Source organism: Argiope bruennichi, chromosome X2 (assembly GCF_947563725.1).
Source record: "Argiope bruennichi chromosome X2, qqArgBrue1.1, whole genome shotgun sequence".
NCBI classification, from domain to species: domain Eukaryota; kingdom Metazoa; phylum Arthropoda; class Arachnida; order Araneae; family Araneidae; genus Argiope; species Argiope bruennichi.
Genome location: NC_079163.1, coordinates 126,391,055 through 126,414,976, shown reverse-complemented (window position 1 = coordinate 126,414,976; position 23,922 = coordinate 126,391,055). Strand labels below are relative to the sequence as shown.

The window sequence follows — 23,922 nt, the reverse complement described above, 5'->3', positions numbered from 1 at the left end:
TATATGTAATAAATAAAGAAATTCCTATATGGAGTATTTCTAAGGGTTTAATTTTTTATAACACACAAATAATAATTTGAGCTGGAAAAAATTGAGATTCCGAGGGTTTATCATGCACAGATTTCTCTCTTGCGAAGAAAATGTGAGAGCACGTGTTGTAAATGTTTTCGAAGTCATTAGTATGCAGACGGTTTTTGCATTTCCTCTTCAAATTACGGAAATTTTACGCATCGGAAGGTGGAGCTTTCTGGAAGAATGTCATTTGTGCAGCATTCATTTACAATATCCGTCAAATAATAAAACTAAAATTTCATCCCCTTTCTAATTTCTTTTTATGAATCTAGTCATAAAATATGAAGTGTTTACACAACCTGCATTTCTCACGGAAATAAAATAATTCAGTAAAGACATACTCAGTAATGTTAAGTAATTTTAAGTAAGGGCATATTCAATGCCTCACAATATTATTTTCTTTTATTTTTATGATTTTAAACATAATTGTCACGTAAGGACATCTTAGACAGCCGAACACAAACTGTAAATGTATGGCTTATTCTAGCATTCGAATTAGCGAAGAGTTTAAATTACAATGCATTCAAATTCGCCAAGTTTCACTGTATAGTGAATTTAAAAAATCTTTCTAAATTTCTAAACATCACGCAAATTAAAAAAAAAAAAAAAAAAAAAAAAAAACTTAGCATAAAATTAAAAAATATTCTCATCAAAAGTAAAATCTAAAACTCCGCTATTTTAAGCGGAGGAAAGAAATGTAAATTAACGAGCTTAATAAATTGATCCGAGCAGTAGAATAAAAACACATGATTGCGCGTTTTATACAAAGGTCACGTTGTTCCTGATCCTACAACGCTTTTATTGAAATAATTTCTTTCCTTCTCGGGAAGATAAAACTCGTGATTCGAAAAACCAGAATGAAATTAATGTCATTACGGAAAAATAAAACTGTATTTCAAAACAATTGCTGCGAGCGCCGTAAAGTAATACGACATCAAATAGTTGTATGTTTTTTGTAAATGTACACAAATGTTTTTACATTTCTGAAAGGAAAACTACAAATCGTAACTGTTATATCAAATTTATTAAAGCATTTTATTGATGCAAAACACTTGTATGGGTTAGTTACATCTGTTCTCAAATTGTTGTACGTGATATGAATTTGTAATATTTTGTCACAAAATGCCATTTATCATTAGTAGTTCTAGTTATTATGCTAAAATTTCATGCGTTTTGTTGTATGTGCAATTGCCCTCCCTCCCCCTCCGACAATACAGTGCAAGATGCAAAATTTTCACGTTTCTGTTTTACTTCAAAATACCGCTTGTTATAAATTTAAGAACATCACTCTTATTAAGAAGACATATGAATTTTGTTTAAGAGATGTTTTTATATTCAGGACTTTGTGTTTTTTGGCTGAGATAAAGTATTATAACAGTATGTGTTTTCAAACCGTAAATTTCTGTATATATTTCGATTACATGTTAAATGTTTGGCATCATATTAAATTATCGTCTAATGCAAGTTCCAACAGTTAAATTTTATTTTGATAAAACATGATTAAGTATTATTTTGGGAAAGTGTAGATTCAGTAATGGAAAGTAGAAAATATGAAATCAAATGTCATGTTGAAAGATAAAGTCAATTAGAATTTATTTATGAAAATATTCTTAATGACGAAATAAAATGAAGCAGACGCAAGCGAAATGATCAAGAATAAAACATTCAGTTTTTTGGCTTGCTGTAAATAGAAATTTCTCAGAAGAAAAAATAAAAGTAAGATTAAAAGGAAGTGTACATAGAAAACATCCAGAGTAACTTCAGAAGAGCAAAATATGAAATATTCAGAACACAATACAGATATCCCAACAACGAAATCTCAGTTGAGACAGTATCAAGACTGGCCAAAAAAATTATAGGCATTAGACGAAGTATATAGTTTGTGACGAAAATGAAATGAATCTGATGAATCAGGCGAATTTCAATATTCTTTATCTTTTTATTTGTATTTGATCTAACCTTACTAAAAATATTTTTATGATGATTGCTGCATTCTAACTCGAAAAATAAAAATGACAATCCATCTCGAATTTTTTACAAATTACTTTGATAATAAAGTCGATGAAAAATATGACAAATCTTTTATTTACTTTATAAATATATGACCAGACAGAAATCTTTGAAATCTGATTAAAGTTAGTTCTTTATTTATTTTTTTCTCAATGACTGTGAAATATAATCATTTGGTACGAAATATAAGTTACGACTTTCTGGAATACATGCATATATCGAGGTTAAATCAAAGTAAGAAATTTATGTATTGAAAAGTGATGCACAGTAACAGCTAAGATTTAAAGGCTACATGTGCATGTTTAGCAATTAAAGATGCTGAAAAAATTTTTATTTAAAAATATTTGTATCTCTTCAAAGAATTGAGTAATAAATTAATAAAAATATTTCATTGAAGATCCCTATTTTGTGTGGATACCAAATCAGATTCAGGTTTGAACATTTTGAAATAGAATATGTTTCTGCCTGTTTCCTATTAATGATTCTGAGTACATATGTATGTTTATTCAATGGACTCGGTCTAGAATCAGTAGCATTTGGAAAATATATTTAAATCCATTAGCAAGAAACGGGAATAGCCCTGCTTTTTTGTATGTTGATATGCCAAATCAGATTCACTTTTGAGCATTTTGCAATCTAGAATGTTTCGGCCTATTTCCTATCACTGACTCTAGTTCCATTCATTCTGACTCATGTTCATTCAATGAATTGAGAATTAAATTAATGAAATAAGAAAATATATTCCATTTCATAAGCAAGAAATGGAATAGCCGTAAGTCGATGTGCTGAATGAGCTCATCTTTGAGCATTTTGCAATCGTGCATATTTCTGCCCATAACAAATCCGTTTCACGAAATCCACGAATGTACTTGACTCTATTATTCACTGCGTTAATAATACTGTTATCCCAGTCCTTCATTTCTCCTTTACAATACACGTGCCCCAATTTCTTACGCAGATGGCACGTGAGTCTCATACATGGTACCTAATAAAGCTTAATATCATTGATACCCTTAAGACAATATTCACAACGATAAGTGAATATGTAATGATCTAGATGAATAGTTCGCATTTTTTTTTATTCTTACGCTTCCAGTTGACTTCCTTGTAAATTATTTATTTTCATTTTACAGACTAATTAAGAAAGAATTAATACAAAAGTGTTGAAGTCGAAGAAATTTTAAAATAGCATGTCACTTACAATTTAGCCCGTATCACAATAAACTCTTTCAATTAGAAGAAAGATTCTATATCAAATATATTTTATAAGTATTGACCATTTAAATAAACTATAATAAAATATATCGAATCAACTATAACATATCAATCGACCATAGCAAAATATCGGCGATATTAAGCCTGAAATTTAAGCCAATGAGTTATTCAAAAATAAAAAATATTAATTTACAAATCTGGAAGTAGTATTGTCAATAACGCCTTGTCCCGTCATTTGAGCGACGTTTCTTGAAAATGTTTATCATCACACTAATAAATGCGTCATTTCCATATGATGATATGCACGGTCATTTTAAAACGTTTTTTATAAATTATTCCTGCGATTTTCTTATTTTAATTTAATTGTGGCTTGTAGACGGAAAAACATTATCAATGGACTTCTCATGCTGTCATTTCTAAGGCTGACATCAAAAAACGTAAACAAGTTCTAAAATGTTTTATTCCGTTATTTCCGGATAACACAGTGTAACACCAGGTAAACAAAAACTCATTGATCCTATTACTATTTAAACAGCAGCAATTGAATTTCCTACAAAAGCCTTTGAAATAAGACAAGTAATATCACAACCTAGAAATAATCGACAAAGTATCCAGAAGTAGGATAAGATATCCTAAAATATTATTGCGATAACACACAATATTGAGCAATATTGTAAAATTAAGGAACAATATTTTGACATAACCAAGCGCTTACAAATATTGTAATGATATCGTAAAAAGTTACATATGTTAAACAAGACTGTAAAACTAATGAACAATATTTTTGTAGTCTTAGGAATTGTATGTAAGAATGTTTCCAAAAATTAAAATTTTATTTTTAACAGAATATAAATTTTTTATATTTTCAACAGAAAATGTTTTATAATTGACAGCAGAATTTCCTAATCCATGCGTTGTGCACCAGTTAAAGTCGTGTAGTAGTATACGGAAATAGCAAAAAGTTTTACTGCATCATTGTTTTTCAAATTCTTTAATATTTCTACAAGAATTGTTAAGGAATATGGTGACAAAAGCATTTCCATTTTTTAAAGCTTTTAAATTGAATTTCTTTTTATTTATCATTAACTAATTCCTCATTGATATGATTGTTTTTTGGGGAGGGGATCGCAAATGTTTCCATTATAATAGCACCGGAACTTTAAAACCAAACTTCCTAACAAATTATGAAAAGTAAACTACAAATTCTATGTTCTTAGAAATAAAACAATTGAAAGAAATAGGAAACAGCTACGTATATAGATTAAAAGACAAGCTGAATATAAATATAACATCAAATTTTTACCTCTATTTTAAGAAAAATCAGCAGCTCATATTTCCAACTACTTTCTGTGCATTTTCACAAATATGCATTATCAAAATCACACTTTTCATGCAAATATTTTTATAGATTGCTACGATTCTGAAGAATGTTAATATAATTCTATTTCAGATCGAATACTAAAACACTTCAGTGCTCTTGTCTATTTAAATGTGAATGATTTCTAATGAAAAATAAATAAATGAATAAATAAACATTTGAGCACAAAGCAAAAATTAAAGGAGAAAATACCGAAAAGTTTTACAAGTAGCTGGAAAATTATTTTCTAATTAAGAATAAGAAAATGATGAACGAAAAATAAATCTTAAAAAGTACTAAGTAACTTCTAAAAAGCTAACGATGCTCCGGGCTCTTACATTTCTACAAACTGATTACATTTATCTTGCAGAATATCAGTTTAATTTATCTCGTGCTCAATAATAAACCGTAAAAAGTTATTTGAAAACTAAACCTTTAACAATATTTAAATCTGGCAATAAAAGAAAGGCATATAATTGTAGAACTTGAAGTTAGAATTGTAAATAAAATATTCGGTTTTGTTAAGATAAACTTAGAAACTGTTAAAAACCTTATTTCAAAAAGGAAGGTAGATTTTTGCGACACCATTTGGAGATTTGATCGGCTATGATAAATACGAATGTCTCGTGAATTTCATGAACTAAAATTTAAGTTGCATTTTGATTTGTGGTTAGGAATATATACAAAATAATGCAACTTCCCGTTCAATGAATAATTATATTTCTTTCTTTCTTTTTCCCTCCATTATCGCATCAAATTTCAACGAAATAGATACAATCCACCAAATCCACTAAATAATTAAATCTGATAGTTTGTAAATAATGTTTTTTTTTTTCCTCGCATCCGTTAATATATAAAATGTTGACACACGCCCGCCGGTAAACCGGTTATTGAAATTCGGTAAGAGTATTTTAATAAACTAGCTCTGAGAGATAAACGCCCTACAAACTAACAAAAGAGGCAACTCACCGTTTCGTTGAGGTGAATCTGATGAGTACTATGGAATCCTCTTCGTTGCTGCAGAGAGTGGCCGATGATCCTTGAACATGGCCATTAAGCGAATGGTAGCAGAAGAGTTCCCTTTTGGCGAACAGTAAAGTTGAAGGTCAGATGACCATGGGACCGGTTTTAAAGATCCCTCTGTTCAGGAGGAAAAGTGAAATGAAAAAAATGTAGTGCTCAAAGAGCTATCGATAGCATTTGAGAAGTTCTTGGCAAATGACGGCTGTCATTCACAAATAAGGTAAAAAGGGCCTTTTCTCCAGGGTCGTCTTTAAAAGAAAAAACGTTTCCGTCAGAGAGTTTAATTAAGCTTTGAGCCCATTTGAAGAAAAGTTGTGCAAATATTTTGATGCCTTAAAAGAGAGAGATTGTGCGTACCTGCTGTGAATTTCTATTTAGATAGATGTTGCGTTATTGTTTCAGGAATGGAGAATCAAGATTCGTAAATCTTAAGCATTGAGAAATAAGTTGTTTCTCATTAAAATATTGCAAGAGCATACGGTTATGAAAATGCAGCGTCGCTTTTTGGATTTTCAGGTTTCGGATACAAATATGGAGAGGAAACACCAATATATAAAACAGTGAATAAATAAATAAAGTTTTTAATAATTTATTATCTGAAAGGAATCTATACAAAATTTCATCTCATACAAATTGTAACACTTAACTTATGACACATTATTAATCAGATAAAAGAGAAACAAAACCAATATAAGTAATCAGTAAATTTATCTACTATAAAGTTAAGTCTTCGTATAACTTATTTTCTGCGACGTTTCAAATATTTAACAATCTTATTTGTGCCATCGTTATCTTAAATATTTTTCTTTTATTATTATTATCATTTTTAAAAACTACGTTTGGCATTAGAATGGGTATGGGAGTTCTGAAGGTCCTACTAAATTGTTGAATGTTATTTCTCGATGCAGAAGTAAATTTGGGATATCAATGTATGAATCATTCTTATCATCAGAGAAAATTATATATATATATATTACTTAATTTTTCGAGGGTTTCATTATTTTACACATTTGTTTCATTATATTAAAATTTAAATAAATAAGAACATATACAGTTTTACAATATTTCTAAAATAAAAAAACTAAAATAAGTCGACACATATAATAAGTCCATTTGCTTTGTTGTTAAGCCTCATTATGTGCACTTTCTAAAACCGCAAATGTCTTCATCATCAACACTTTATACTACGCAAACAAAAATAGTAAAAAAAGTGAAGGGGTTGAGCGTTATGCGCAGTCAAAATAATCCAAATGATTAAAATAGCAATGCATAATTTTCCATGTTGAGATTTGTTATTGTGATTAAATTGCCTATATTAAAAATAAATTAAACATTTATTTTTAATATAAGAGATTACAAAATATTATTTCTTACTTACATTATTTTTTATTTACACTTCATATTATTTCTAATATTCAGGAAATAAATTTGAAGGGATGAAATGGGCTCTGTTACAGGCAACTTTTCGTATATAATTAAATGGTTAAAAATTGTTCTACAAAATATAAGGCTAAAAACATTTCACTCCCCTTGAAAACTAAAACCTGTGCTTCAGTAAGTTGTTTGATCCCTTTTCAATGTATTTCTTAAGAACATATCGAATAAACTATCCCTCCAGTAATTACGGCAAAGCATGGTTCAGAAATTTGAATTTTAATTAGCATTATTCAAAAACTGATAGATTGAAATGTGAGTTTACAGCAAATTGTACTTGCTGTCGGGCTATCTTTTGGAGATTTATTCCAAGCGAAATGCAAATACGTTCCCGTTGTCCTCGAAAGTCCTCCGGGACGGTAACTATAAACAACTACTACGATACTCCCGAAGGCACACGGATAAATCTGAATGACCGGACGCTGCGACAGCATAGTGGATTGAGTCTTAAGTGCCATTACCGGTCACGGTACAACCCCTCCTGTAGAAGACACGTTCCGCCATTTGTAGAAGGCAACTGGCCCCACACTATTTCTGTAATCACCAGTGTGGCAAGAACCAACTACCATACCAGAAGCTTCTCATTCCCATTTCTGAGATTCAGCCCGTATGGCACCTCCAGGAAGATAATCATTTCTCATGTATAGAACCTACTACCTGTTTGCTCTGGATCACTTTGACCAGCAGAAACTGCCACACTTCCCCTTTATCAAACAATAGATTATTTTATTTCGCAAAAGACTGATAAGCAATGAAAAAAAAACGCTTTCTCCGGGGATTCCTTCTCTCTCTCTCTATTTCTTTCTCTTTTAGAAATTTTTTCTGAGTTTGATATTAGGTTGTGGTTTTTTTAATAGTGACATTTTTTAAATTTGAAACTTGTATAATATTTCAATATATTTCTTAGTAAAAAAACAAATATCTCCTCCACCATCTTTCATCTCACCATCACTTTGGAAAAGTCGAAATCGATTAGCATATGTGCAAAAGCGCGGAAAATATCCGTATCTAAAAGCAGTAACTTCATGAACTCGGTTACTTAGAGTTACTAAAGGCAATCGATAACAACAATCGAATGAAGAAATGGCTCATTATATTGAGCTTGTACTGCATAATTAATTAAAAAAACAATTACAAATCTTAATTACTGTCGTTCCACTATTTCTATTCATTTCGCCTCTTTTTTTAATTTACAATCCATTATGGAAGCCTAAAAAACTATTTTAACTACCTTATCAGAAATAGCACTTTTGAAAAAAATTTGAAGTTTACATGTAAACTTAACAAGGATATTTGCTCAAGTATATCACAATTGAAAAAACGTTTTGATCATCCATTTGACCAATCGTTATCAAGCCTATGTTACATAATGAGTATCATTTCTGAGCAAGCTGACTTCCTAGAAGAAAGGAAATTTAATCCATCCTCAATTTTTTTAATAATGTCTCTTAAATGCCAATTTGAAATGACTTCCTTATTCTTACATTTTTTTAACATTCATAGATTGAAATCTAACAATATAAGATAAACCACGGAAAAAAAAACTCTTATTAACATGTGTTTATCCGTATGTGTAGCGATTTTTAGCATTGAGTCCAGGAGATTTTATCACATTATAGAGGACTTTATAATTCAGATCTCTGTAGATAATGTGCCGTATGTAAAATTAAACTTTTGTTTGTATCATTATAGTACGGAAAATTATTGCTAAAGTGAATCGAGACGACAATCGCAGCTAAAACTTCCTTACATAACATGTTTATAAATTTATCATTGCTAGATACTACCTCTTAATGGATTGCATATTACTGGCTCAATATCAACAATGCACTTCAAGATGTCAAGTACTACACCAGGGTACTTCGAAATTTTTATTACTTTATCGAGATTGTAAACCTTGCTTTAAACTCATGTTATTTTTTATCTCTTTTTACTTTCTCATTTGCCAAGTATACAAAGAGAAAGTATTGCAATCGTTAAGGAATTCAAACTCGAGAATTTGATTACTCTCCTCATTTTGGACCTCCCTGAGTTCTAAAAACTCCTTTTTGGCATTATATCTGTCTGTCTGTGAACAAGATAACTCAAAATTCTTTGAGATGGACGGATGAAATTTGGTATATGGACTTCAGTATATGGAAAAGTATATGGAATTTGTAAATTCCTATCAAATTTTGGACGAAATACGTTCAAAGGGGGTCTACCTGGATGTTCAAATACAAGTGAACTCAATAACTACCAGTAGTATAGAACTAGATCGATAAAAATGTATACACAGGTTTCACATATAAAAAGTAAATTCTTCTCAAAGTTTTAACCAAATCTGTCAAAGGGTTGACCATCTATCGGTTCTCTACGTTCGTATGCATATAACACAATTACTCATAAATGCAGTATCTTAAATCAATGTCATTCGGTACGTGATCCTGTGACACCGACTGAAGTTCTATGAGAATTTTGATTTTAATCTGTTGGAAAAAAGGCATCCGAAATTCATATTCGGTTCTCTGGTACTTGAGTACCTATATCTGTAGTTCCTTACCAAATTTTGATTCCAATCGATTAAAAAAAGGCGTCCAAATTCGCAGGATAAATTCAGTTAAAATGCTACATTCACATCAAAGATCTATATTTCGGAAATATTGTTCGCCAATGCAAGGCATTTGTGGCCTTACCAAAGATGCATAGATTTAACATCCAAATTACCGATATGTACCAAATTTGAAACCAAATCCATCAAGAAGTAACCATCTGTCGGTCTGTTCTCTTGCATGCATATAAACGCAATATTTCAAAACCGTAGCAACTTAGGTAAATGAAATTTGATTCACAGTTTAAGCATTTAAGTGTAGATATTTAGCAGGTTTTGAAATATATCTATCAAATAGTTGATCGTTTGTCGGTCTGTACATTTACAAGCATGTAAACACGAAAATTCAAAAACCCAATAACTTAAATAAATGAAATTTAGTATGTGATCTTGTAACTTCAATTGCAGTTCTGTGCAAAATCTTGATTTCAATCGATTGGAAAAAGAAAAAAAAAAAAAAAAAAACGTTTCAAGCATTTGCGTATCAACCGCATCCCAGTGATTAATCGCCAAAAATATCGTCAAAGATTTCACACTTTTAGACTCTTTCATAACTATTATTCGTAAATTCCATTGAGATTAATAATACACAAGCACAATTATTAGAGAGCATGTGTGAAAGTTTAGGAGAAATCACTGCAGCTGATAACTATTTTATCATACAGTAAGTATACAACGAGAAAGAGCTGCAATTACCCAAATACTCGACCTCAAGATAAATCTCAAGGTTTTTATCTCCTTAAGTTTTTATCATGCAGAAATCATGCATGTCTGTATGCCCAAAAAGCTATCCTGATATAGCAAAAAAAAAAAAAAATCATTATAGCATAATACATATCTCACAGGCAAAAGTCTTAGTTTTTATTGGTATTTCATTAAATTACAGAAATGCTTTAACCTGTCTGTTAATGTAATAGAATCTCAGTTCATGTAGCATGTGATACTAAAAACAAAGAAGAGGATTCAAACCTTTCGTCCATAACAGCGAACGTGATAATATTTTAGCCTTACTTCATTTCTCTTTATATATTTTTTTAAATGACTCTTAATTATGTAAACGATAAAATGCACGCAAAAAAATTTATTTAATATCGTTGCCATGAAACAGTATATAAAAAATGAATAAAATTGAAATATAGAAGAGAATTGTTTTAAATATACTTTAAATAATTAGTGATAATTAGAGCAAGATTAAACATAAATGAAATTAATATCATGGAAAACTTTTAAAGAGGTCTAAAATTATTATTGTGCGATAATATGCACTGAAGTTATTGAAGGACAACGTTGAAATCTCGGTTAATTTTTAATAATCTAAGTAAAATTTTGAATTTTTTCCCTGAAAAGTTTTAAGGTTTTTTCTTCTTCATTTATTATTTACTACACAAAAAACAGTTACCTGCCAGAATTGGAAGTTCTAGATCGTACTATCAGTCATGTAGAATGTTTCGAATAGTTTCACATCGTACTTGTCACCTTCCCCCCCCCCCCTTTTTTTAATGTTTAGCTCTCTTACACAACATCTTAACATCTTCCAGTGGAATAATTTAACAATAACTCTTGAGAAACATCATTTAAAAAAATAAATAGAAAAACCTTCTGCAACAGCTTGGGAAGTCCCTTTCTAACAACTTCCCTAATGAAGAGCATTTCGAATTTCTTACTGCATATAGCATACACAAAGCAAAATATTTTTTTAATTATAAAGATTAAAATTGTGCATTTTGTAGTGTTTCTCGTTTGATCAAAATAAAAGGTAATAAATATTATCGACGGACGAAATTTTGAAGAATATTGAGTTAACAAGTAGTTAAATCTTTAAGACGACATATTTTGTTATTGGTTTACACAGTTTAACCTCATTCTGTTTTTATATAGTACAAAAGACTAAAGTATTTCGAGCTTTTAATTTTTTTAAGCTATTCGAATTTTTAAAATTCTTTGGTAATAGCAATATTTTTTTGGTCCCTTCAATTACTTTTTAAAATAATATTAAACTATCCATTATAGTTCAAATTATTTCTAGGAATTTGAAATCAAGACAATAAATTTTTTTAGAAATTAAAGTGATAAATGATGAAAATAACCCCCAAAAAAATCCAAACGCTATTTTTCACTTTCAAGTGCCAGATGAGAAATACTTTATAATGTGGTAAACTTGAAAGTACCTGGTAGTCCTCTAAGTAATTCGAAAGAGCGTGCAAAGAGATCGCTAGCGTGAATATTCCTACGAATAGTTTTACTTTTTATTTATTTATTTTGTGAATATTTTTTTAAATCTCTTAATTCATTCGAGGTACGATGTATTCAATAAAAAAAATCAAGAAAAAAATTTTAAATTTGAATAAGTTAGATGCAAATTGTACTGTTTATTGTGTATTTCTCATATTCAAAGGGCTGTATCCTCTTTCTTAAAATTACTTATTTATTGAATCATCATTTTAAATTATAATTACTTCATTTATTAAAATATTAATTATTCATTAATGATGTATTTTTTATTAAAACTGACAAATAATAAAAAAATAAAGTTTCAATACCATGTTTGGCTTAAATATTGTCGATTTCAAGTTGCCCTCAATCTTAGACCCAGTTTTACTTCATTCGAATTTTTAGATAAATCGAACTTTTATTGAGCTTCCATCACCTTCGATTTAGCCAGTTCCAATGTACTCTGATACGGCCTTTCGCAGTTTGCCAGGAAATAGTTTTTATCCTGAAACATAATGAATAATAAAGTTAGAAGAATTTAGAGGAAATGCATTCCTTTACATTTTCCTACCAATCTTATATCATGATTCTATATTGTAGAGAAGCAAATTATCTAGAATACAGTTTCCATATATAAACGGCTGAATAAAAAAAAATGAAAGCCATGCTATTTCTCTTATTGGAGGGAAGGGATACTTTTACTGTATTTCTTTGTTTAGATGAAACATAAGGCTAAACACAAACCTTAGAAATCACTAAAAGTAATACATAAACTTACTGATTTTATCAAAGAAACTCTCTGAACTTAAATTTGTATATATTAATAATTGTCAAATATTAATACTATAAAACTGTTAGGAGCAAATCAATGTCCGTGATTTGTTTCAAATCAGGAACAATAAATCCATTCAATTATTTGATTATTAAATCCATTAATCATTTGCAAAAAAAAAAAAAAAAAAAAAAAAAAGTGTTAAATTACAAGTTTTTTTTCCCCATTTTAAGACAAGGGAGATATCTTGCTTTTAGAATTAAATTTATTCTGATCTTAAAAATTTTATGGTATTTTGCTTTGCTTTTCTTATCTATTCCTAGATTGCTTATCTATTCTTATAATAAATCTTAAATTTGTTCTGTAACGAATTTTATTTAACGACTAGGAATAATTTAGTCCATAGTCTATAAAACTTGCAATCTTAAAATTTACAATTAAGCAAACATTAAATAGAAGACGTCAGCAAAACATCAAATCCCTCCTGCTTGCTCATTTTGGGCCTTACAACTTCTTCGGCTTACTCAGTGCGGATTTTTCAGACCAAATACTTGTAACATCAGATCTTATGAAGTATTTACGTTTATAAAATATTTAATGCTTATAAATATCGAACATAGACTTCATAACTGTTGGTAAAATGTATACAAGTTCACGCAAAATAAATAGATTTATCGTACAAATCTGAAAGAAAGAAATTTAAACATTTTGTTTTTGCAGAATATATTATTTATTGATTTCATTGAAAATGCACGTGACACAACGTTTATTTACAAGAAGAACGAAAAAAAGAATAAAAACGCCAAATAAGAAAACAGAAATTTTTTCAGCTTCACTGTGCTTAAGGTTATTTTTTAAAATTTATTTCAAAGACAGAATGAACTCTGAAGAGAGAAGATAAAAACTAAAGTTTTTAAAATAAAGACAACTTAGTAAAGGTATTTTCCAATCAAAATTTCATTTTTTATTTCTTGAAGAAGGTGAAGCACGGTGACGTGATAAAAGATGAACAAAAGAGTATTGATGCCCTTGAGGTCAGTCGTGGAGATAACACGAAGACGCACGCGCGTGTATGTGTGTGTGTGTGCGCGCGCGCATGCGTGCGTGTCCTTTTTTTTACTGAAAAGTTAACAAATTACCCCTGGGGAGGTAGCGAGAACTAATTGGCACTGTGTATTCCGAGCACATAAATATACCACCACAGAAAAATGGAATAATATGATGAAATATTAATTGCCATTCAAAGATAAACTAACTAAAACAGGTACAACAGCAATATTTATAATGAAACAATATGCAAAGTAACGAAATTATTGTGAAGAAAGCTAGAAATGATGATTTTCAAAATTTACATAAAAGATTAATCCAATATGCATTTAAAAAATTCGCAGAACTTTTAAAGGATATAGTTCCTTAAAATTATGTGAATTAAAACGAACACGTATATAAAATTGTTTTATTTCTAAAATTATTGTTGACGTAGAATCTTTTAAATAAACGTCTCTAAAATGAAATCTGGCATCCAAAACTACCACAATATTTGTCATCAGTAAAAAAGTGGCTTTAAATGACCTAATAACATGTAGGACTTTATACTGTGTTACAGATAAATAATCATAAAGTCAAATGGAAACTTTAACTATTACAGAACTATATTTTAAATATATTTTCACAATCGTTAAGAGATACGGCATAGTTCTAATGATTCTTCATTAACACCAAAAAGATGAAAGAGACATAGCTTCCTCTATATGATTTTCAGAAGAATTGGGAGGTGTTTTCTAAAGCATGCTTTTATTAATTTTCAAAAAAGGAAGAAATTTTTTTATCAACAATCTGGAAATCAAAGCAAAAATTGCAAATATGCGTGGCAATGATATAAATGCACTAAATAAATTAGTATTTTAATAACAGTTATAATATAGTTTAATAAATATTTAAGAATATTTTTTTTCTTTTGGGCTTTTACATTGCGTCATAATTGTCTTAGGGTCCTCTTTTCAAACATTTAAGCACACTAATAAAAGAAAAGGAATCTCTTAGCTTACAATTAGACATAGATAGAAGACAATTTTATTGTTTACCATTCATTAGTCCATAGCATATTTCATAATTCTTATAGATTCTTTCAATCATTTTTTCTCAAATTCACTACCAGATGGCATCTCTCTTAGTGAGTCAAAATTAAATACCATTAAGCAATTAATTGACGAATAAATTTTGAAAATGCTGAAATAATGTATTGCCATTGGGTATACACAATTGTAAAAGTATTCAGAATTTTAGTAGATCAGCAAATGCGTTCAAAATCGATTTTAAAATTCCATCTTTAAAAAAGTCGGAAATAAAACGCATAGTTAAAGAATGTTGGTCTTATTCAGAACACTTTCAGTAAGATATATTACTCTCAGAAAAATATTAAAGATATTTCGATGCAAATTTAGTCAGAGGCGGACTGATCAGATTGCCCGATGGCAAGCAGACCCCTTACATAAAAGACGATGTATACCTCCAGGAATTGTCTATGTTTGGGAGAAAAGCAAGAATCCCTCAAACAAATTTGGTACACGATTTTTAACAAAATAAATAAAATAGTAAATAGATTTATACTACATACAACATCTTCTATTTAAAGTAAGGGATGAACGAGCACGCAGATTTTAATTAAACTTTTCTGTAATTACACAAAACTTTTTTTTACACAATTTTAAAAATTGTCTTTTTAATAATACCAACTTAGTTCTTGTGCAAATCTTCTCCTAATTTTGCAAGTTGTTTGAAAATGTATATCTGTTGAACTATTTTTAATGATATATTTCATTTTTGTAATAAAATTACTTTTATTGCTTCATTAAATATACTACTTCTTGGTTTTCTTCCACTGTTGAAAGTTCACGAAGAAAGATTCTGTTTATTATTTGCACCAATCAATTTTAAATCTCATATCGTGTTAGAAAAATTATGGACACTAACAAACGACTTTTAAAAACTGTCGGAAGTTATTTTTTCCAGAAGCTATTATAATTTTTAAAGAATGATACAAACTTGAATTAAGTAATACGAGTGGCATCTTATAGGAAAATGAACAAAATGCTTTGAAACATCTACAATATTTTCATTAAAATGGAATTAATTTTTCTTTAGTCCTATCATATGTATGGAAATGTAATTTTAAATTAATAAAAAATTAATGGATTTATTAATTGTCCCTAAATCTTCATTTAAAAAAAAGCTTCCTTATGCTTTAGAACGTCCATATTTATATATAAAATATTTGTGAGCAAAGTTTGAGGAAAATATATTCAGTATAACATTTTAAATGCATGAATAATTGCACAAATTATATTAGAACCATTTTGTATCATTACATATTTTTCTTTCTTTCTTGTTCGAAAATTTTATCTATTTTTTATAAAAACTTAATGATAGAGTGTGAATGTGAATGGACCCACATTATTCCAGGAAATCAATATTTTCAAATCCAGTCACCCACTGAATTTAATCGGTAGATTTTAATAGTCTTACGATGGAGATTCAACTTCATCTTAAGACTAGAGTATTTCAGAGTAGCATCATTTTTGTTCCTTTTTATAAATATTACTTTAAAGAATAACTTATAAGGTGCAGTCAATGAATAACGAGGAGACAGAGGATATTTCACAGGAATTATTCCCCGAAACTCAAAAGTATTGCGGCAGTTGTTTAGGCATTTATCGAATTCTGATATTAGATGCAGAATGCCATGCTTAAATAAAACCTTTGACAACTTCAGAACTAATTATATACACACTCCATAACTTCATCATCCAACTGAGACCTTTGTTCTTTCAAGGTCTTTGAGGGTTTTGAAGATTTGTAAGTCACAAAAAGGAATGCAATAAAATTCCTGGGAAAGACCTGAACTATAATGAAGAATGTCTCAATATTTCATATTTGTACATCCCTTGATTATTTTTTTTTCGTAAGTTGTGTGTGGAACAGCATTAACAGGAAATACGATGACATTAAATAAAAGTTAGGCAAATGTTTCGATTTGATTACCTTCTTAATCTTCGCCAATGTTCCACGATACCTCTGCATAAGAAAATATATTGCTCTGTGCTCAAGGAATTCGACAAAAGTAGTCCCTTGAGATTCAAGAACTAAAAAATTTCCTTGCTTGCACTACAGTAGACAGAACTGAACTTTTTTGGAAAAGAGCAATTTATGCGCTGAAGACTTCGTCTTTCCAATTCGATCTCAAAACGGTGGTACTAACCTCCGATACCTCTAACAATGCTAAGAAAAAAGTCGTCCCCATTCTCGTTGTAACGCCGCAATATTTTATGCCTCGTTATTTATCGACTGTACCTAATATTTTTTTTAACTTTCTTTTATAACTTTATATACAGAAATAGATTTAAATTGAATTAAAAACAAAGTCCGGACCAATAGCATTCCGGAACCACCTCACATAGGCTTCAAGAACCTCATCTCTATAGCGATGTAGAATGACAGTACCCGCACGAAGACATGCTGTGATTACGACTACCTGACATTAGGCCCCTCCTCTCAGACAAGGATTTCTTTGCTACTAAATCTGTTGATTTCTGTTGCGTAGGGGGGATGACAGTGAACTCATCGTTCTCAACAGATGACGATTCGACGGAAATCACTATGTGTGGTGAATCTCGATTTATCACTGAAAAGAACACGCCCCCATTTTTCTGTCCAAGAAATTCTTATTCTAGACGTAGCAGCAAGGTCACGAGCAAACTAAAGAGCCGTTGTCAGCCTATGTCGTCGTGCGCTTAATGCCATATAGCGATCATGTGCAGGTGCCGTTGTTATGTGGCGATCTTCCTGGTGACAGTACCATTTGTTTGAAATTGATTCCACAACCTGGGTACCACTTGTAACCATCGAGCCACCTCTCCTTGAGATTGGCCAGCGTCAAGCTTGCCAACGGCTCTCCATCTCAAGGAATCATCTTGGATTACCAAGTTGATTCATCTAATCGAATGAAATGATGAATTATCTTATGATACCCTTCGCTGTGTGCTGACAGTCATTTTCGAAACATTTTCCTGTATTTACGTAAAAGGACTTGAAAAAAGGAAATTTCTAGAATTTTTGACCGCTCGCGAAATATTAAATCTTGATGATTTTGAATGCCCAAAAGTAGGAGATTTACCAACTTTCGATTTGTTGTGTCCCTACATGCATTGAAAAAGCTTTCATCATTGTGTCTACAAAGCTAAGGTATTTGCCAAATATTTGGAAACTATGTAAAGTCCTTTTGCAGAGCAGTTTTTGATCAGAATAGTTATCAATATGTGTACGAGGCAGCAGCTAGAACACTTGAAACCTATTTGTAAAATTAAATCGAAGAGTTCAGTTTTTAAAACATGTCCAAATAATATTATTAAAGCTCTGTGTGAATGTGCTTCAAGGAAATGTATCTCTAACTAAGAAACAAAAGAATAAACTCATTCCTTTTAAAATCAGCCTAAGGAAACTTTCGGACAGGAAGATACCACTATATAAGAAGAGACAACTTCTCATTCAACGTGGTGAAGGGTTTTTATCATTGTTGCTACCTGCTGCTGTATCTGCGATTAGTTCCCTCTTCAACGGAGTACACACACACACACAAAAAAAAAAAAATGGTATTAATACCCGAAGATCGGGCAGAATTTGTGGATCATTTATTTGATTTAGACACTAAAATGTAAAATATTCTTAAACAGAAGGATCTGCCAGAAAGTGAAAAGGTAAACCAATATTTACAAATTCTTCAAAAATTTGAAAATACAACAACCTCAACAGGGAAGAAAAAAAAAAAAAAAAAAAAAAAAAAAATCAAGAACCAGAAACTATTCCAGAAATAAAAGAGGATGCCATTATAACTCAAATTTTACAGTCTGCCCCTGTTAAATATTTGAATACTGCCAAGAATATTTTAGATTTCTTAAAAGCTAATCATTCGACATTATCATGGACTCCTGAAGGAGAAATTGTTTACAAGGGCCAGCGGATACCAAGAACTATCATCGTGAATTTATTCACAGACTTACTTGGGAACAGAAAGAAGTCGCCAAAAGGATTCAAGGAATTTCAAGCAGCCATAAAGGAGATGAATATGCCTCCTACTTACATTGTCAAACAAAAGTTCTTAAAAATGTTTAGAGAAACCCTAAATCAACTAAACATGTGTATGCAAGACGAAATAAATGGATTGCATATTGATGAATCTATAAAAATACCATCAATTACAATGATTTTTTTTCACGATAAAAATATATGAATAATTATAAGCCTCTTTATTTACAATAAATATAAAATTACAATAAGTTTATTCACAATTTTTTTTAAAAATATACAAGGAGTCACAAGATCGATATTGCATAGTCTTAAACTGTCTTCAATCTGAAAAAAAATAAGAAAAATGTATAAGATTATGTGTAAAAAATGTGTAAGTTATAAGAGTTTTAAATACATGTAAAATCATAAAATTCAGTCTGCAATGGGAGAAGTATATTACATAGAAAAATATCAGTTCATAAATTTCATATTAAGTTGCAACTAAATTAATTTTAAAAACAGTAAGAGCGAGTTCCTCTTAATCTTTTAATTATGATATACTTGCTTTAAAATCCATAGGGTATGGTCGAAAGATTTTTTTGCAACCCTCTTGTTGTACACCATCCTGTATAGATTATTCTGCTTCGCGTAGAAGACTTTCCTTCTTTTCGCGTCTCTCGTTATCTTGGCGGCATCATCTAACAGTATGCTGTCCTTTCTGTCCAAGCTGCATACAATATGCTTGATCGAATGAAAATTCAACGCTAAACTATTTTTAAAGTTCAAGGTAAACCCCCGAACTTTGCAGCATGTCTCGCCACTCGAAGTTTCATACGCATAATTCTTGGGCCCTCCTATAAAAAAAAAAAGTGTTAGATGAAAGTAATTTTTATAAGAAGCATTTTATGCATTAATATTATAGAACAATCGAAAAAAAATTAAAATCACATTTACCAGAGATTAATGTAGTGATTACATCACCGTCCAACTCGTCTATGAAATCTCCCAGAAAATTTCCCAGTGGAGGGTCATTGTCACCAATACTAGCGTAGATGATACTGTCTGTATCATGTTACAAAACAGCTTCTCCATCTCTGAATAGAGCTTCAGCCGAGCCCAAGCTGCAGTGAAAGCCAAGAAAATATTGGTGCCAGTGTCTTGAGGAATGTTTTTTTTTTTTTTTTTTTGTCGTCCCACACAATAGCCGCTACTTCTGGTGTTGGCAAGTAGACGTCCTTAACCTACGAAAAAGGAAAAACACGACATCAATATTCATCTTCACATTTTTTCAGTATGAGCATTCGTGATGATAAATTAGATATTCTAGTTGAATTTGATTACAGAGGAATAAACGGCTTACATTTTTTGTAAGATCAACTAACATCTTATTAAATGCAGGTAAGCTATCGACATAAGATAGGTGGCATTTATTGATGTTCATTCCCACCTAGAAGAAAAAATGGTTTGCTAATTACACAAAGACAATAGCTTATTAATTACAGTTTATTAAAAAATAGAATACTTTACCTCCCAAAGGCTTTTCAGTGAAAGTTTGGCAACTTGCCGTCTCCCTGGATTTTTTTTGTTTTTATTTTATTTCAGCAGGATTCAGTAGAACACCTTCATTATCGAAGTACTGCTGAATATAGGAAGTCCTTTCTTCAGCAGTTGTGCAATCGGAAGGATATCCACCGCTTTTCTGTATGTAGGACTGGAAGACGTTCGGATTTCTCCTGGAAGTGATACACCTCATATATTATATATCAGTACCCCAAAAATATTTATGCACATAATATGCAAACAGGAGTTGAGAAAATGATGCTTACTTTTGAGATTAAATAGCCTTTCTCAAAGGCTAGTTTCACTTCCTCCGTTACCCATGTTCTTATTATAGATCTTTCTTCGTCGCTGTGATGACAAGAGCTTCGCTGTAAGCTTTCAGCACAGCAACGGCAGAGCTGAAACATAAGTTTTCTATTACATCCGACAGGGAGAACAGACAGAGTCCTCGTGGAGGCAAGACACAGCATTTTACAATTCCGACGTAATCGTTAATATTCTGGAAACTTTCGGTGATGATTTCAGGATGCCCCACGGGATAAAGACAATACTTATTAACATAAAAGGAGAAGTTATATTTAGGAAGAGAATACACTTATACAAAACATGCGCATAAAAACTTCTCAAATTTACTTACCCACGGATACAGTGAAGTCAACATATTTAGTTGTCCCTTCAAGGAACAATTTCACTGCATTTGTCCTACCACCATAGAAAGCATCCTTTGGTTCAAGTCGGTCTTGTAGTTCATGACCTAGAAGAAATTCATACAATTCTAAGTCACCATTTGATCTTCTTTTAAAGACGTGTTCCATTCTTTGATGACTCTATAGCCTTGATTCCTTAATCTGGCAGTTGATTCATATATTCTTTCAAACAAGGTCCTCATACTAACGCCAGATAAGGAATTCAAAGTGCCTCTTTCGAAACATTCAGGGCAGCCATGGTAAAAACAGTCCTAGAATAAGAAGATTTCGTTTTATTGATATATTCTAACATAAGCCGAGGAAGTGAATAATTCAGACTGTACTAAATGTATTTGAATAAGGAACCTTACATGAAATTAATAGATGGCATTTGTTTCTTCACAAAATCCATCAACACACTCCGTTGATTCGTTTTTCGTGCTGTTTGTTCAATGCGTACTGAATTTCAAGATTTTCCTTGGTTGCAATGAAATCCAGGCAGCGTATAGCATCAGGGCTGTAATTGGTGCTGTCGATGTATCCATGTACTGGTACCATGGCTACTGAATTCTGAATATGCTTATACCTGTATGTTGCCATACACGCCGAGGCAATGGTCATGTAACTGAAAAAAATGATTTCAAGCTTATTATTTCAAAACAAGTCAATTCAACAAAACAGACGATTGTTTGAAAATAATTACCAAAATGGGTCCACGTCTGCAATTTCAAGAAACTGCTTTCTGAACTCGAGACAACACCTTCCGAGTATATCCACATCTGATCTACAATTTTTAAAAAAATTGTATATTTTAATATATTTAAAAAAATACAAATAATACTTGTTGAAACAATACTTACAATAAGAGAGCATTTCCTTTTGAAAATCAAATTCTACCCCTTCCTGCATCTTATGCCATTTTAAAAACTCATCTCGCATTGCTCCAGACATTGTATCTGGGCTATAAAATGCGATGTCAGGAATGGGGCCAATATACGTTTGATTTTCCCTATTATTGAAAAGATGTGGAAAAGCCCTTTTTTCAGTTCCCTTAGTCCAAAGCAACCCGGCAGTTTGCACAAACTCATTGGAAGAAAATTGAAAGAATTCTCGCACAGTTTAGCAAACTAAAAGTGAACATCATGTTACGACTTTTTTCGAAATATTCACGCTACACATTTATCCCAAGACTAACCCTCGGTTAATTTTTTTAAATCCTATATGTGAATTGTAATTTTAAATACAACATAAACATAAAATGTTATGAATCAGCTATTTAAAATAAAAAGCAAATTTCACTGGAAAAGAATAACTTACGTCACTAATAGGTCTCTTGGTAAAAGACGTATCCAAAAACAGCAGGAGTTAGCACAGTTAACAAGAAAAAAAAAAATACACAGGTGAAAGATAAATGGTGATGTCATGAGATAGCCCCTTATAAACCAGGTGACCTGTAGTGAACTCTTTTCAGTTCTCTATATCAGCCAATCAGAATATTAGAAACAGTCAGCAAGTAGAAGGTAAACAACTCAACCCTATTTTCGAAAACCAATAACGCCTCAACTCTCAGTGACGTCATACCACCTGCCCTTTCCTGCTCAAACATGATCACATACCTGTTGCCACTAAGAAATGCCTAAGTTCCCAAATATGATGTCACAAACGTCTCTTCCTCTGAATCCGTAGCTTCATTTCAGTTCGACAGCAACAAACAACTAATCTCCACGTCTTTTTAAACACTTGTTGCAATTTTCACATAGTTTATCTTTACTTCGCTTCACGGAGTCCCACGTGGTATAGTGATCTGCGTTCCCGCTTACGGAGTCGATGGACCCGGGTTTGGATCTGACTGTAGATAAACGAAATTTTGTCAAGTTCTCGCTTCGAAAATCGCACAAGTAAGTTCAATTAAAATAAGTTCATTAGATTAATCAAATTAATTAAAAATAGTAATTAATTAAGATTACTAATAATTGATCTAATTGAAATTAAGGAACTTTGAAACTTTCTAGGCTGGACACTTGGATGACGTCATTCACCTTCTGTTCACATCAGCACATTACAACTCAACGGGCAGGTAGCGCATTAACAACTCAACTCCTCTATGACGTAATACAGATGCAGGATGTAAACAACTCGAGGGGGAAATGGGTATTCAGGAAGGAAACAACTGAACTCAGAGTGGGAAGAAAAAGGGAGGGACAGGCGGGGAAAACAAATCAACTTTGCCATAAACCCCTGTTTACTACTCATCTCCCTCTTTAGTGCTTTCACTTCCATTATTGCAAAAATTTCTGTATACTTCAAGTAATCTTAAAAGTTCGAAAACAGCTTTTCTATATAACAATGTTTCACTCTATTTCTGTTATGAAAATCTAACATTGCTTTGGTAATTTTTTTTTTTTATTCTCTTGCATCTCATGTGAAGATAAGAAAAAAAAATTCTGAGACAATTGGCTAAGGCATTGCCCAAACTGCTTTCAAGAAAGTGAAACTTCCTAAAATAAGTGAATTCAATATGCATAAATTTCCCGAAATCAACAAATTCCTTTAAATAGAATATTTATTATTCAACAATGTATAATATCCTTCAAGTGCATCTAACTGCTGAAAAAAAATCAATTCCTGTTTCAACATTTTTCCTCTGACACAAGATATTCACCTTCAATGTTAATAAGCAACATCTTTGAGTACAGAGTTTTTCTAATTTTTATAAATTTATTTTGTAAACCTATTAACTACTCCATTGTAAAATTAAAAAAAAAAAAAAAAAGATTTCAATAATACTGGCACTTAAAATATTGATTATAACAAATTATTTTGTAGCTGCTGTTACAAAGTATATGACTGACTTGAGACCTCATTCAGGTCAGCTTGTTTTAAAGTAATTTTTGTTACTTGTTAAACATATTTTACTTTAAAACATAAA

At 31.0% G+C, this 23,922-nt stretch overlaps 1 protein-coding gene and 1 long non-coding RNA gene across 2 annotated transcripts in view; both read right to left on the bottom strand.

Annotated features, from left to right (window-relative positions):
• The window catches only part of LOC129959641 (DNA damage-regulated autophagy modulator protein 1-like), a 40,551-nt gene extending 34,784 nt beyond the window's left edge, over positions 1 to 5,767 (bottom strand). Inside the window, exon 1 of the mRNA XM_056072525.1 lies at positions 5,624 to 5,767. The gene's annotated coding sequence lies outside the window, so the exon portion shown is untranslated. The remainder of the gene's footprint in view (positions 1 to 5,623) is intronic.
• A 13,550-nt stretch (positions 5,768 to 19,317) lies between these two features.
• LOC129960834 (uncharacterized) lies at positions 19,318 to 21,259 on the bottom strand. The gene is made up of 6 exons (XR_008783701.1): positions 20,945 to 21,259; positions 20,574 to 20,705; positions 20,275 to 20,480; positions 20,108 to 20,194; positions 19,702 to 19,988; positions 19,318 to 19,601 (listed from the first exon to the last, which is right to left on the bottom strand). It is a non-coding gene; the product is annotated as an uncharacterized LOC129960834 (long non-coding RNA).
• Positions 21,260 to 23,922: the final 2,663 nt, after the last annotated feature.